Source organism: Pinus tabuliformis, chromosome 9 (genome assembly GCF_031772625.1).
Source record: "Pinus tabuliformis cultivar Carrire ecotype Pingquan chromosome 9, CPIR1, whole genome shotgun sequence".
NCBI lineage: Eukaryota > Viridiplantae > Streptophyta > Pinopsida > Pinales > Pinaceae > Pinus > Pinus tabuliformis.
In genome coordinates this window covers 1,240,347,636-1,240,363,874 of record NC_142307.1, presented here as the reverse complement: position 1 = coordinate 1,240,363,874, position 16,239 = coordinate 1,240,347,636, and positions in this window count along the sequence as shown.

Below are 16,239 nucleotides of genomic sequence, written 5' to 3'. Positions count from 1 at the left end.
ATTTATTAGACATCATATGTCACTTCAACAACAAATATAAAAAATTAAGGATCAATCTATTTACCTCTAGTAAAAGAGCATTGCAAGATTTTTCATTGATCGCCTTTCGAACACGTTGCACCACTACATGTGCATATACCAATCACAATTGAAACAAAAGTAGAGAAAAGAAGATGATGAAAAACATGTTGGGGCAAGAAAAATTTTAATGATTAAACTGAAAGCAAGTGTCATAAGACAAGCACGTACCTTTGGATTTGCACCATTAGATAATCCCCAACAATTTGCACCTTTTACCCAATTGTGGCCATAAACTATCCATAGTGAGCCCAATCATGTTTATCAAATGGGTCCTCTATACAAACAATTGGATAATCCTCAATAAATGATTCGTAAAGCTTGATTAGCTCAGACCTTGATATCTTCTGGCATTATTATTCTGCAGCAATCCAATTCCTAGGTAAGAAGACAATTATATTCAAATAAATAACATAATTTATCTAAGGGTTTCCTTCTAATTTAGGCCTCTTTTTCTTATCGCTTGTTTAGAAGAGATAAACAAAACATGCTTATGATTTGGTTGAAAGTAAGCGTCAGGTGCTACCTTGTCCATGTCCGAATGGTAGTCTTCAACATTTTAAAAATATAATTTGAATAATCTTGGAATCCAAGAAGAAAAGGGTATTTAGACTTTATTGTTGGTACATACACATAGCCTTTATTACTTCCACCTCCACTACAATCGAGGCTCTCTGAAAAAAATGAAGAGAAACATTCTTGAAAATGGCAAACCATCTTATTCATTTCCCCATATTCTAGACATCAAAACCATTCTTGAACATGCCAAAACAATTTTCTTTAGTACGGCTCTACAGGCTTGTAGAAAATTGCGCATATATACATTTTTGTTGACCTTAGATCCTCCTCAATCATAGTAGATGCAAAGGTGACAATAAACAGTGTAAATAAAAGGCAAAACAAATAACTGATTGCAGGAAAATCAGAAGACCAGATTATAAAAGCACATAATTATATTTGGCAAGTCTCTCGGACATGTAAGGGAAAATTGTCTTGATTTGGCCCTGATGATGCAGACAGATAACCCTCATAGATCAAAAGTGAATTTATACCTTAATTGCTTCATGCTAATTAGAATCCTTCAATCCCAAACTATATAACAGAACACAAATTAAATTCTTGATTCCATACACACTAAGGTTTCACATTCGAGACATCCTGAAGTCACTAATATCTGTGCACACTTTAAAGCAACCAAATACTAAAAAGTAAACATTACCGTGGTCGAGCCCACTGCCAGATCAACAATAAAGGTGTCTTTTGTTTCGCCACTCCATACACAAAATGAGGGAAACATTAAAATATACACATCACTATCACATATGACAGAAAATTGCAAAAATGTGGGAAAGAAAGAGGATTGAAAAAACAACATTAAATCAATACTTGCAATGTCTTGTCATCACTCCCCATCCATCACGTTTGGACATCTTTACTGCTTCAATAGTTTGAGTAACAAACCAATTTTTTTCACCTACAACAGGTTGCAAAAAATTATTACACAACATATGTCACATTAGCAACAAATATACAAAATTAAGGATAAATGTATTTACCTTAAGTAAAATAGCTTTGAAATATTTTTCATTGATCGCCTTTCCAACACGTTGCACCAATACATGTGCATATATCAATGAAAATTGAAACAAAAGTAGAAAAGAGAATATGTTGATGAAGAACATATTGGGGCAACGAAAACTCCAAGTGATTTTGCTGAAAGAAGGTGTCAAAAGAAGATAATGCCCAAAAATTTGTATCTTTTCCCCAATTGTGGTCATAAACTATGCACAATGAGCCCAATAATATTGATAAAATGGGTCCTCTATATATACAATTTGATGCTCCTCAATAAATGATTCGTAAAGCTTGATTACCTCGTATATTGATATCTTATCGCTACCATTATTATTCTGCAATGATCCAATTCGAAGGTAATAATGCAATTATATCTGAATAAATAACATAATTTTTCTAATGTGTTTCCTTCTAATTAAGGCCTCTTTTGTTTATCTCTTGTTCACAAGTGATAAACAAAACATGCTTATGATTTGGTCGAAAGTAAATTCCAGGTGCTACCTTGTCCAAATCCGAATGGTAGTCTTCAAATTTTTAAAACTATAATTTGACTAATTCAGGAATCCAAGAAGAAAATGGTATTCGAATTTGTTACTGGTACATACACATAGCCTTTACTACTTCATCTCCACTACAATTGAGGGTCTCTCCAAAAAAAATGGAGAGAAACATTCTCGAAAATGAAAAAACATCTTATTCATTTCCCCACATCCTAAACATGAAAAACATTCTCAAACATGCCAAAACATTTTTCTTTAGTATGCCTCTACAAGCTTGTGCAAAATTATGCCTTCATACACTATTGTCAAGCCTAGTTCCTCCTCAATTAGTCAGAGCTGCAAAGGAAATAAAGATTTTAAATAAAGGTAGAATAAATAATTGATTCTAGAAAAATCAAAACACTAGATTATAAAAGAACCTGATTATATTTGGAAAGTCTCTCAAGCCTACAAGGGGCACTTGTCTTGATTTGGCCCTAATGGTGCAGATACACAACACTTATATATCAGAAATGAATTTATACCTTAATTGCTTCATGATAATAAGAAACCTTCAATCCTCATGTATATAACAGAAAAAGGATTAAATGCTCAACTCCATACACACTGGGGTTTCACATTCGACACATATTGAAGTCACTATTCTCTCTACACACTTTAAAGCAATCAAATACTGAAAATGAACATTACCGTGGCCAAGCCCACTTCCATGTTTGCAATAAAGGTGTGTTTCCTTTTGCCACTACATACACACGATGAAAGAAACATTAAAAAATCCACATCAATATCACATATGAAGTAAAATTGCAAAAATGAGGGAAAGAAAGCGACTTCGAAGAACAACATTAAATCAATACATGTGATGGCTTGTCATCACTCCCTATCCAACATGTTTGGACATATTTACTACTTCAATACTTTCAGTAATAGAACCAATTTGGTTCACGTAAAACGTGTTGCGAAAAAATATTAGACATCATATGCCACATTGTCTTTCCAACACACTGCACTAGTAGATGTACATATATCAATGACAATTGAAACAAATATAGAAAAAAGAAGACGACGATGAAGAAAAGGTTGGGTAAATGAAAACTATCAATGATTAAACTAAAAGCAGGTGTTAAAATACAAGCACATACCTTTGGATTTGTCACCAATAGATAATCCCCAACAATTTTCACCTTTCCCCAATTTTGGTCGTAAACTGTGCATAGTGAGCCAAGTCATCTTGATCAATGGGTCCTCTATAGATACAATTGGATAATCCTCAATAAACGATTCTTAAAGCTGGATTAGCTAAAATCCTGATATCTTATGGCTACCATTATTATGTTGCAACAATAAAATTCAAAGGTAAGAAGACCATTATATCCAAATAAATAACATAATTTATCTAGGTTTTCGTCTAATTAATGCTTATTTTGTTTACCTATTGTTTATAAGGGAAATGAGGTTGTAAAACGAGAGCGATAATGGTCATGTTCCATCTTCATGCATTGAAATTATATTTTTGATGTTAAAAAAGTCCACATGTTAATGAACATGTTAATTATAGAGAGCACACTAAATGCATTGCATGTGTATCAATAATGAAAAATAGAGACTCACCTCCTCCTTGAAGTTCAAAACATACTTTTGGTCCTGCTTAGTGTAGAACTTAGAATCAGTTACATCCATGCCAATAACAACGTGGTAATTGAAACAATATTTCATGAGTAAGTAAATATGAAACTAATCTCAACATTATAGCTAATAAAAACTCCACAAAGGAAAAGAATCAAACTTAAAAATAATTCCAACCTTTCCAATATAGCCTGCTTTCTCAAGGGAAATCTTTAATAATTCCAAGGCTTGTTTATTCTCCTACATTTCAACGAGATAACATTTAATACAATAACAATTATAGAAGCAAAAAATGTCATTGTTTAATATTCACTCTTAATTCAATGAAGCACGTAAATGTTTTGAGCGAAGTCTCCTTCATCTCCAACATTTGTTTCATCTTGACCATACTTCGTCTTAATTACAGCTTGGAATATCCACAAAAGGTTCAAAAATTTTACAAAGTGAATGCCAAACGAGAATATTTATTAAGAAGGAAAACTAAAAGTAGATTATGCACATATTCTCTAGTTCAGTGTTCAAACTTTATTTATAAAACAAACATGAACAAAAAACATCAGTGAGGTGTCCTTGTCCATTCTTTCTTTCTTTCTGGGCCGAAATTTCAAGGGGATGATGGGATGGAATAATAAGAGCCACACAGTAGCAGTGGAATGGATCTATATTTAACATGATATTGTCCAAATAATGGCACACATTGCTAATGAATTTAGAATGGAAGCGAATAAATAGGATGCAGATACAACAAAGGGGAAGATAGAGGAACTACTTCTAGTTTATTTTGTGGACAAATCTACCAGGCTGGTCTTGGGAAATGCCTGGCACTTCAAGGGTACAAGGCAAAATGAATTTGATTCCTCAACAATTTTCAATATAACACATAATACTGCATACTAGATATTGCTACAACCTATCTTGATTGAACCTTTTATTTCATATAAGATATGGAATTAAAAAAAAAAATTAACCTCATAATAATACCTCCCCATCTCAATAGCCTTTGGATACAATAAAGGAAAAGGTGAATCTAGGACTTAAAATTACCAACCATTCCACATTCTTAACAATGGATTTCACTCAATATTTGGAAGATACAAGGAGAATAATGGATGCAGTAACCAATACCATATTTTGGATGTCTACATTGCTATAAAGGGAAGAAAATATATGCTTCTGAATTTCAAGTTAGGCAAGACTAGAGCACACTATTGAATTTGATTGCACAGGCATAGATACAACTTGAGTTCAAACTAAGCAAGAAACAACACTGCATTTCCACTAATAAAGAACAATGGGAGTAGCAAAGAGGTTAGAAACAATCCAATTTTCAATATTAGATATAGTCTCCTTCATTTGCAACTTGCCCTCTACTCTACTACTCTTTTGACCTGATGAGTGAACTGTTTCACTCAAAACACAATAGCTCAAAAATATTTCAAATAGTGTATGCCAAAATTAATGACATTATAGCTTCTTCATGAAGATAAAATATTGTATTGTATTGAAAATTGTCATCGAGGTATGCATTTAAAGAAAGCCATTTTTAGGACACAAGTTTCTAGCCTTAGCTAATTTTTAAAAATGTTATTTTGTTCCATTATACATTGTACTTTTTTTCAGTATAAAGGAGATAAATTTCACCAAAATGTTTCACCATTCATTTCTTAAAACCGAAAACACAATTAAATTGAAGGTTCTATGGAGCATAGGAATAAAACCTCAATTCTTTGACTTGGAAAAGTGCTCCTCATAATGAAAAGAATGGTGCAAACCATAAAGCCGAACTATAAATTTATCTTTCTCTTCTAGATGCAAAATTCTCACAAATTTGAACCATTCCAACAATGCTTTTGACTTTTCGAGAAATATAGTGCTCAAAAATGCCAAAATTGGACTAAAACAACACATTTTTCTCTTACAATTGACATGTTCCTTGTCTGTAATGAATAATACCATCACCAACTCATAAAAGGAATCTCTTAGCTTGATGTGGTTTCATTATTTGATCCTTGGAGGAAAATGAAATTCTTGTGAAAATAAATTTCCTCTAAATAACATTGCCAAATCGGCTAACACAATGACAAAAATGATGATGTTGAGAAAGAAATTAGACTAGAGAGGCTTATTTTGACTTCCCCCTAAACCTAGGTATTCAACTCACATTTTTTCCTTCATGGCCTCATACAGTTCCTTCTACACTCAAATACAAGGGGTCAATCCACTGTACTCTCAACTCCTTATTTAACTTACCTATTATTAGATTGTTGGAAATGTTGTGTTATACAAATTCATGTAGATCAAATACATGATCATTATGGTCTAAGCTTGCATGCCATCAAAATTTGCATTATAACACTCCACATCTAACAAGGTTAGATTTTATTTCATGGCCCATATGAGAGGGAATCAACTATGGAAGATCTCAAGTTTGTGTGCAATTCAGACAACATTTAGTTGGGAAAATAAGAGAAAATAGTGATGGACATAAAAATGTATATTTACATTTTCTTAAGTTGCACCATAAGAGTACTTGGCAGTTACAAAATTCTTTGGTGCTGGTGTTTGAGGATCATCCACAATGGAAAATTCCTGAATTGCACATCATTATAAAATTTCGAAAGTACTGACCTTGATCAACAGAATAACAATAGAAATGAACAAAACTAGCTTTTAAATGAGACTAGTCATTTCGTTGACATTGATAAATAAAATTTCTACTGCCAAGAATGAAATTCCATATCACTATTTTGGTTAAAAAAATGCAAATATTGATCATTTAATGTTACTACATTTGAGAAATAAGAAAAGAAATTTGCTCAAAGAAAAAAAAATTATATTTCAAAGTCACACTTATGTTGGTTCCACGATGGTCATGGATTGTACCTGAAACAACGATGCAATCTATGCTTCACATGCTCTCAATGAGATATTAATTTCCATCTGATAGTTCTTATCTAACTCAAACATTACTCTCTAATCTCCAAAAATAGTAACTAATGTCAACCGATGGAAAGAAATTCTTCATGAGAATGAGTCAACCTATGGCAATAACATGAATAGAAAAAAAATGTGGGATTGCACATTACACTCTTGGATTGTGGGATTAGAGAGTGATATTCATTGTGTGATCCCATAATCCAAGAGTGTAATGTTGGGATTAGTAGTGAGGCACAGGTGTCTAATTAGTTACGAAGAAAGAGATCACTACTCCTGGATGTGATAGTAACACTTCATCTTCCATAACTATAATGGAATTGTGTCCATTAAGCTCAAGTAAACATGTCCTAGATATTGCATAGACTACCTTCTCAATATTCTGTCCAACCATTTGCGTTCAGTAAAAGACACCAACATGTTTATTTCTATTATTAACCTCTCATTCTTTGTATACGAGCTATACATGTCAATAGCATTGTCCCCATAAATGTTTATTAGATCTTTGCCACCAAATGTGATACCTAGATTAGACTGTTTATAGAATTCATGTCCTTTCCCTTAAGATTCCATATGTGGGTGCATTATCTACTTAGTGAAACAAAATCTATTTATCCTCTAAAACCAACCATGGTAAATTAACCCACTGTTGGCTTCACCATAGGTTAGTTTACATCCACCAGCCTCAACATTTCTAAGCCTAACAAGCTCCTCAATACCACATGTTAGCAAAAATTTATCATCAGGGTTCCAAGCAACAAATGATGTTGGTTTCTAGTGTGAAATTACTTGAATTTTCTCTTCCTCACTCTATCTATTCTAAAAACATTTTCTTCTCAAAAATTATGGAATTGAATCTGGCATATATATCCGCCCATGCTAGGTTAATGGGCAACATTAAGCTCCTACTTGGGAACATGTGATTCTCATGAGAGTGCATGAGAAATCCAACATATAATCATGTAATCATGAGAATGAGCACTTTACAAGTTAAAACACCATTAAACATGATAAGTATAGTGACCCTTTCCTATGTGCTTGACTATCATGAAAAATAGTGACGCATCGAAATCACAATGCTAGAAGGATAAAACTTCCTTTGTTGCTAGTCTAAAATAAATTCTAGACATTTGCAGACTAAAAATATCATCAAGAGAATCCTCCAGATTTGAAATCTAACCCTTGCTACCACCTTTGAGTGTATGAAATTTTCCATGTATTATTTGCTAAAAATCTGGTCCAAATCCTAAGGCAAAAGATTGAGCCTTTGATGTGGGAATGATATTACATGTATCCATTCTCTGGCCCCACATACTACCAACAAAATTCAAAGTTTTAGCTATGAATTCATGAGTATAATGTTGGGATTAGTAGTGAGGCACACATGTATAATTAGTTACTAAAAGGGAGATCAATACTCCTGGATGAGATAGTAACACTTCATATTCCATAACTATAGTGACATTGTGTCCATTAAGCTCAAGTAAACATCTCCCAAATCTTGCATAGACTTCCTTCTCAATAGTCTGTCCAACCCATTTTCCTATAGTAAAAGACACTAACATGATTCCTTTTATTAATTAACCTCTCAATTTTTGTATACGAGTTGTACATGACAATAGCATTGTCCCCATAAATGTTGATTATATTTTTGCCACCAAATATGATACCCAAATTAGACCATTTTAATCATTCCTATCCTTTCCCTTAAGATTCCATATATGGGTGCATTATCAACTCAGTGAAACATAAACTATTTATCCTCTGAAGGCAACCACAAGAAATGAACCCACTGTTGGCTTCACTATAGGTTAGTTTACATTCAATAGCCTCAACATTCCTAAGCTTAACAACCTCCTCAATACCACATGTAAGAAACGGTTTATCATTAGGGCCCCAAGCAACAAATGATACTAGTTTCTGGTGTCCAATTACTCGAATGTTCTCTTCCTCACTCTATCTATTATAAAAATACTTTTCTTCCAAAAAAGTATAGAATTGAATCTGGCATATATATCCCCCCTATGCTCTGTTAATGGGTAACATTAGGCTCCTACTTGGGCACATGTGCTTCTAATGAGAGTGCATGAGATTTCCAGTATCTCATCATGTAGTCATGAGAATTATCACTTTACCAGTTAAAACATCATGAAAGTTGACAAGTAGAGTGATCATTTCCTCTGTGCTTGACAATCATGCAAAACAGTGACACATTGAAATCATGATTCTAGTGGGCTAGAACTTCCTTCGTTGCTAGTATAAAATAAATTATAGGCATTTTCAGAACATAAATATCATTAAGAGCATGCCCCAAATCTGAAATATAACCCTTACTACCATCTATGAGTGTATGAAATTGTCCATGTATCATTTCCTAAAAATGTTGTCCACATCTTACGGCAAAAGACTAAGCCTTTGATGTAGGAACGATATAACCTGTATCCTTTCTCTCGCTCTACATACTGCCAACAAAATTCAAAGTTTTAGCTATGCATTCAGGAGTGTAATTTTAGGATTAGTATTGAGGCACACGTGTCTAATTAGTAAATAAAAAAGAGATCACTACTCCTAGATGTGATAGTAACACTTCATCTTCCATAACTATAATTGCATTGTCTCCATTAAGTTCAAGTAAACATCTCCCAAATCGTGCATAGACTGCGTTCTGCACAGTCTGTCCAACCCATTTGCCTTCAGTAAAAGACACCAACATGATTTTTTCTATTAATTAACATCTCATATTTTGTATACGAGTTGTACATGACAATAGAATTGTCCCCATAAATGTTGATTATATATTTTCCGCCAAATGTGATACCCATATTAGACCATTTTTAGCATTATTTTCCTTTCCCTTAAGATTCCATATGTGGTGCATTATTAACTCAGTGAAACATAAAATATTTATCCTTTGAAACCAACCACACGAAATGAACCCACTATTGGCTTCACCATTGGTCAATTTACATTCACCAGCCTCAACATTCCTAAGCTTAACAACCTCCTCAATACTACATGTAAGAAACAATTTATCATCAGGCCTCCAAGCAACAAATGATGCTCATTTCTTGTGTGCAATTACTCGAATGTTCTCGTCCTCACTCTATTTGTTATAAAATCATTTTCTTCCAAAAAGGTATAGAATTGAATTTGGCATATATATCCCCCCTATGCTATGTTAATGGGTAACATTAGGCTCCTACTTGGGGACGTGCTTCTCATCATAGTGCGTGAAAACTCAAGCATCTCATCACATAATTGTGAGAATGATAATTTACCAGTTAAAACAACATCAAATCTAACAATTAGAGGGACCTTTTCCTCTATTCCTGACCATCATGAAAAATAGTGACACATCGAAATCATGATGCTAGTGGGCTAGAACATCCTTCATTGCCGGTCTAAAATAATTTCTAGGCATTTGCAGACCAAAAATATGATCAATAGCATCCTCTAGATCTGAAATCTAACCCTTACTACCACCCGTGAGTGTATGAAACTATCCATGTATCATTTTCTCAAAATTTGGTCCATATCCTATGGTAAAAGATTGAGCCTTTGATGTAGGAATGATATAACATGTATCCCTTTTTTGGCTCCACATACTTCCAACAAAACTCTAAGATTTAGCTATGAATTTAGGAGTGTAACGTTGGGATTATTAGTGAATTATTAGTGAGTCACTCGTGTCTAATAAATTACTAAGAAATAGATCGTTACTCCGGCATGTGATGGTAACACTTCATATTCTATAACTATAATGGCATTTTGTTCATTAAGATCAAGTAAACATCTCCCAAATCTTGCATAGACTACCTTTTGAACATTCTATCCAACCCACTTGCCTTCAGTAAAAGACACCAACATGGTTCTTTCTATTAATTAACCTCTAATTTTTTATATGAGTTGTACGTGACAATAGCATTGTCCCTACAAATCTTGATTATATCTTCCTCCCAAATGTGATACCCAAAATAGATCATTTTTAGCATTCCTATCCTTTCCCTTAAGATTACATATGTTGGTGCATTATCAACTCAGTGAAACATAAACCGTTTATCCTCTTAAACCAACCACAGGAAATGAACCCATTGTTGGCTTCACCATAGGTCATTTTACATTCACCAGCCTTAGCATTCCTAAGCTTAACAACCTCCTCAATACCACATGTAAGCAACAATTTGTCATCAGGGCTCCAAACAAAAATGATGCTAGTTTGTGGTGTGCAATTACTCGAATGTTCTCTTCCTCACTCTATCTGTTCTGAAAACCATTTCTTCCCAAAAAGTATAGAATTGAATGTTGCATATATCTTGCCCCTATGATATGTTAATGGGTAACAATAAGATCCTACTTGGGGACATGTGCTTCTCATGAGGTTGCATGAGAAATCGTGCATCCCATCATGTAATCATGAAAATGAGCACTTTACCAATTAAATAAACATCAAAGTTGACAAGTATAGGGACCCTTTCCTCTGTGCCTAACCATCATGCAAAATAGTGACACATGAAAATCATGATACTACTAGGCTAAAAATTCCTTCCTTGCTAGTCTAAAATAAATTCTAGGCATTTGCAGACCAAAATTATCATCAAGAGCATCCTTGAGATCTGAAAAGTAACCCTTACTACCACCTTTGAGTGTATGAAACCATCCGTGTATCATTTTCTAGAGTTCTAGTGCACATCCTAAGGCAAAAGACTAAGCGTTTGACATAAGAATGATATAATATGTATCCTTTCTCTGCCTCCACATACTGGCAACAAAATTAAAATTTTTAGCTATGAATTATTCCTCTTCTCTTGGTGACATAGTGGATCACAGTGGATGATGTTTTTCAAGGTATGCCTTGTTTTTTTTTTACCTTACATTGCTTAAAATTCTGTTAGACCATTGTAACTTTGAATTATTTTCTTTTTAGCCATTTTGTTTTGCAATGACATGTTACAAGAAAACAGTTGTTAATTTTGACTAAATTTATAATGATTCCTTTTCCCAACAAAATGGAGTACATTTTTGGGTCTTAAATAGCACCAATTCTTAGTTCTAATAAGTACGTGTTGAAATATTGTTCCAAAAAATGGTTCCTCCATTGTAAATAAAGAATAATTTTTCTTCTATTTTTCCTTTATTTCTTGTTTGATTCTTTTATGATGGGAGAAAGTAGGAAATTTTCATTTAATTTCTAGGTTTTTTTGCAATGTTCTTAACATTGATGGGAAAGGTGGTCATAGTTGATACCTCCCTAGCAAGTTCCTGGCATTAAAATTTAACTCTAATTTGAGAACATGAAACCCAACACTACTCATAATGCAATGACACAAATTAATAAAACCATAAAGAGTAAGTGATGACAAGGATCATTTTGCACCTACAACAAGGAACACCTCCAACCATCAATACATCCAGTGACATAATTGTTTTCTTATCAGCCAACATTTCGAACAAAACTACGAAAAAAAGAAAATTTTAACTGAAACAACTATTCAAAATATAAGAATCATGTAAAAAACCTAGACTAGAGTGCAAAATCTGTGTTCTTTTGTTTGTTGTTATCCTAGTTGCAAATGAAATTTTCATATTGAATTTGCAACTGATTATGGAAAGCTAAATGAGAGTGACATTAGTATGATAATTATAACAATTTTCTAGTTTTGATAATTATAACAACTTTCTTGGTGAAAATAATATGAAAGATGCAAATGGCTGGACAAATGTTAAGCTATCAATGAATAAGAATGCAAAAAGCTTGGCTAGTAATATAAGCAGCAATGAGTTTGACAATTTTCAACATGGTCACATTAGGCATCTTGAGCATTCTTACCAGGTATCATAGGCCTTAGAAATCAATATTACTATTTTGGATTCTCAAAGAGTAGAAAATGTCCTCGACTCACTGTGATCACATTTTAGCTAGTGATACCTTTGCAAAGGGAGATATCTCTAGAGATCTTCACCAAAAACAAGGTACATTGAAATTCAACAATGACACTCAAGGTAGCCATCCTACTAGTGATGAAGAGGCTATGCCCTCTCATACTATGGGTACCAAGAATGTATGTGATATATCAGACACAGTTTTTCCCAATTGTAAGGCTGAATTGGTAAGACTTGTAGGAAGAGGTTTTCAAATACAATTATTTACCTGGTAATGATTATTGTCTTGAATGGTCTTGGAATGGTTTGAAGAATGATTTAAGACATGAAGAAAATAATTCAAGCTCAGTGGCTAATAATGCAAATTCTTCCAATTCAGAAGCTAGTTTTTTAAGCCAAACAAACATTAGAAGAGTTGATATAGAGATGTCAACAAGTAAAGTGAACTTGGAAATAGTTTCTACCTTGACTGCAAGAGAAGAGAGCAACATGCATCAAGCTCAAGTTCTTAGCAGATATACTCTTTATGATAGTGTCCATTTAGTTGTTGATGTTCTTAGGGAGAGATGTAGTTTGAAACCCAAGACATTAGATAACGCTTTTGCTGGAACTAAAGTTAGAACAATTGGATATCAAGATGGATGTTTAGAGACATATTCAATTGGTTTATCTCTGCAAGAGATCTGATTGCGTGGTAAAAAGGATGAGGAGATGATTGTTGAAGTTCAATTGGAATGGATAACTCATGAATCAAACCAGCTATTAAAACACATGCCAAGGTTGGAACCTCAAGATCAGAGGTACAGCTTCCCCGAATACCTTGAATTGTCTAAGAATTTTGGGTGTTATTTTACTGATAAGGACATGGATAATGTAGTAATAGAAGAATTGTCACAACCACCACAACAAGAAAAAGATTGCAAACTCGACGATGAATATTTTGTTACAGTTGGAAGGGGGGATTTTGTACAATCTTTAGATATCATTGAAATGTCAAATGAGTATACAAGAAAAAAAGAAAGTGAGTTGTGTGACTCCAAAAACGAAAGTGAAATAAATTCCAAAACTGAGCCTGCATCATTCAGTGTCAGTCCAAACAGTTTGGGGATAGATATAGAGATTTGTACAAAATCATAAGGGTGGAAGCCTAATGATACAAATACTTTACAACTTCCTCTAGAATGTGACAAGGCCCAGGAGGATCACATTTTTCAAGGTATGCTTCAGTTTGTGTTTACCTTTCACTACTTGAAATGCTATTAGATCGATGTAACATCCATTATTTTATTTTCATTCATGTTGTTTTGAAGTGACATCTTACAAAAAAAATTGTTAATTCAGACTAAATTTATAACAATGCATTTTCCCAACAAATTGGAGTACTTTTTTGGTTCTTAAATAGAACCAATTTTTAGTTCTAACAAGTATGTGTTGAACAATTTTTCCAATACATGGTTCCTCCTTTGTAAATAAACAACATTTTTTATTCTATTTTTCCTTTATTTCTTGTTTGATTCCTTTATGATGGAAGAAAGTAGGAAATTTGCCTTAAATTTCTAGGCATTTTTTGCAATGTTTATAACATTGACGGGAAAGGTAATTGTAGTTGATACCACCCTATCTAATTCTTGGCATTAAACTTTAACTCTAATTTGAGAACATGAAATCCAACACTACTCATAATGTAATGACACAAATTAATAAAACCATAAATAGTAAGTGATGACAAGGAGCATTTTGCACCTACAACAAGGAACACCTCAAACCATCAATACATCTAGTGAAATAATTGTTGTCTTATTAGCCAACATTTCGAATGAAACTACCACAAAGAGGAAATGTTAAATAAAAAACAATTCAAAATATAAGAACCATGTATAAAACCTAGACAAGAGTGCAAAATCAATATTATTTTGTTTGTTGTTATCCTAGTTGTAGATGAAATTTTCATATTGAATTTGCAACCAGTTATGGAAAGATAAATGAGAATGACACTAGTATTATAATTATCACAATTTTATAGTTATGATAATTATAACAACTTGTTTGGTGAAAATAATATGAAACATGCAAATTAATGGACAAATGTTAAGTTGTCAATGAATAGTAATGTAGAAAGTTTGGCAAGTAATATAAGCAACAATGAGTCTGTAAATTTTCAACACGGTCACATTAGGAATCCTGATGATGCTTATGAGGTATTTGACACCATAGAAGGTAGGATTATTATTTTGTATCCTCAAAGATATAAAATTCCCTCAATTGACTATGATCACACTTTAGCTAATGTCACCTTTGCAAAGGTAAATATTTCTAGAGATCTTCACGAAAAAGAAGCTCCTATGAAATTCAACAATGACTCTCAATGTAGCCATCCTACTAGTGATGAAGAGGCTATGTACTCTCATACTATGGGCACCAGGAATGTGTGTGATATCTCAAGCAAATTTTTTCCCGATTGTAAGGCTGAACTATCTTCCAAGTCCCCTGATTCATTCAAGTGCTCTAGAAGCAAAGAAAATGATAAATGGAAAGACTTGTAGATAGAGGATTTTAAATCCAATTATTTACCTAGTAATGATTATTGTCTTGAAGGATCTTGGAATGGTTTTAAGAGTGGTCTAGGACATGATGAAAATACTCTAAGTTCAGTGATTAATAATGCAAACTCTTCCAACCTAGAAGCTATTTTTTAAAGAAAAGCAAACATTATAAAAATGTCTATAGAGATGCCAAGATTAAAGTGAAATCAGAAATATTTTCTTCCTTGATTCCTGGAGAAGATAGAAACATGCATAAATGCAAAGTTCATAGTGAGGATACTATTTTTTGGAAATAATACTAAGAACGGGGGTGAATCAGTATTATCAGATCAATAATTTAATTTTCAAAACAAATTTGTGTACAGTACTTCAGTTCAGTGAACTAGTGTATATATGCAACTATACTTAATGAAACCAGCGTATATGTAGAGATCTTTTGTTTTACCCAAATTATCATGTAGTGAACTTTAATCAGTATATTAGTAATTCATTAGACAATGCAGTAAGAGCAGAATAAAGCATCACACATAAGAAACACACACAAACACCAAGATATAAGGTGGAAACCCAATGTGGGTGAAAACCACCCGCTACAATCGTCTCTATCTTCTTTTAATAATAAGATAATTCTATTTACAATTTTTGTACTGGTGCAACCTTATACCAATATGCAAGCTTCTACCTACAGAAGGCTACAACCTTCTCACGTTCTCTAGCTTCTACTGGAAGGGAGATAATACCCCTAGCTCTTGTACTGGTTGATATGTTTACTAGTATGTAGGTGTCAGCCTATAGAAGGCTACGACCTTCTCTTTTCTTCGAAGGACCACATTTCATAAATTTTCAGACTGGATCCATCAATAACATCATTCAATCATCACATATATCTGCATCAACCAATCTCCTTTGAACCAACCACAACTGAATTAATCAATCACTCTAACAACCCTTCAATCTGATCTTTCAGAATGTTGTAACCAGAATACAGTAACCAGAACCCAAGTCAGAACCCAGAACACTGAAACAGAAAATCGAAGCAACTAAAACATATTTTATAAGGTATACACTACTTCCATGTGTCAAACATGCGTGCATACGTGCTT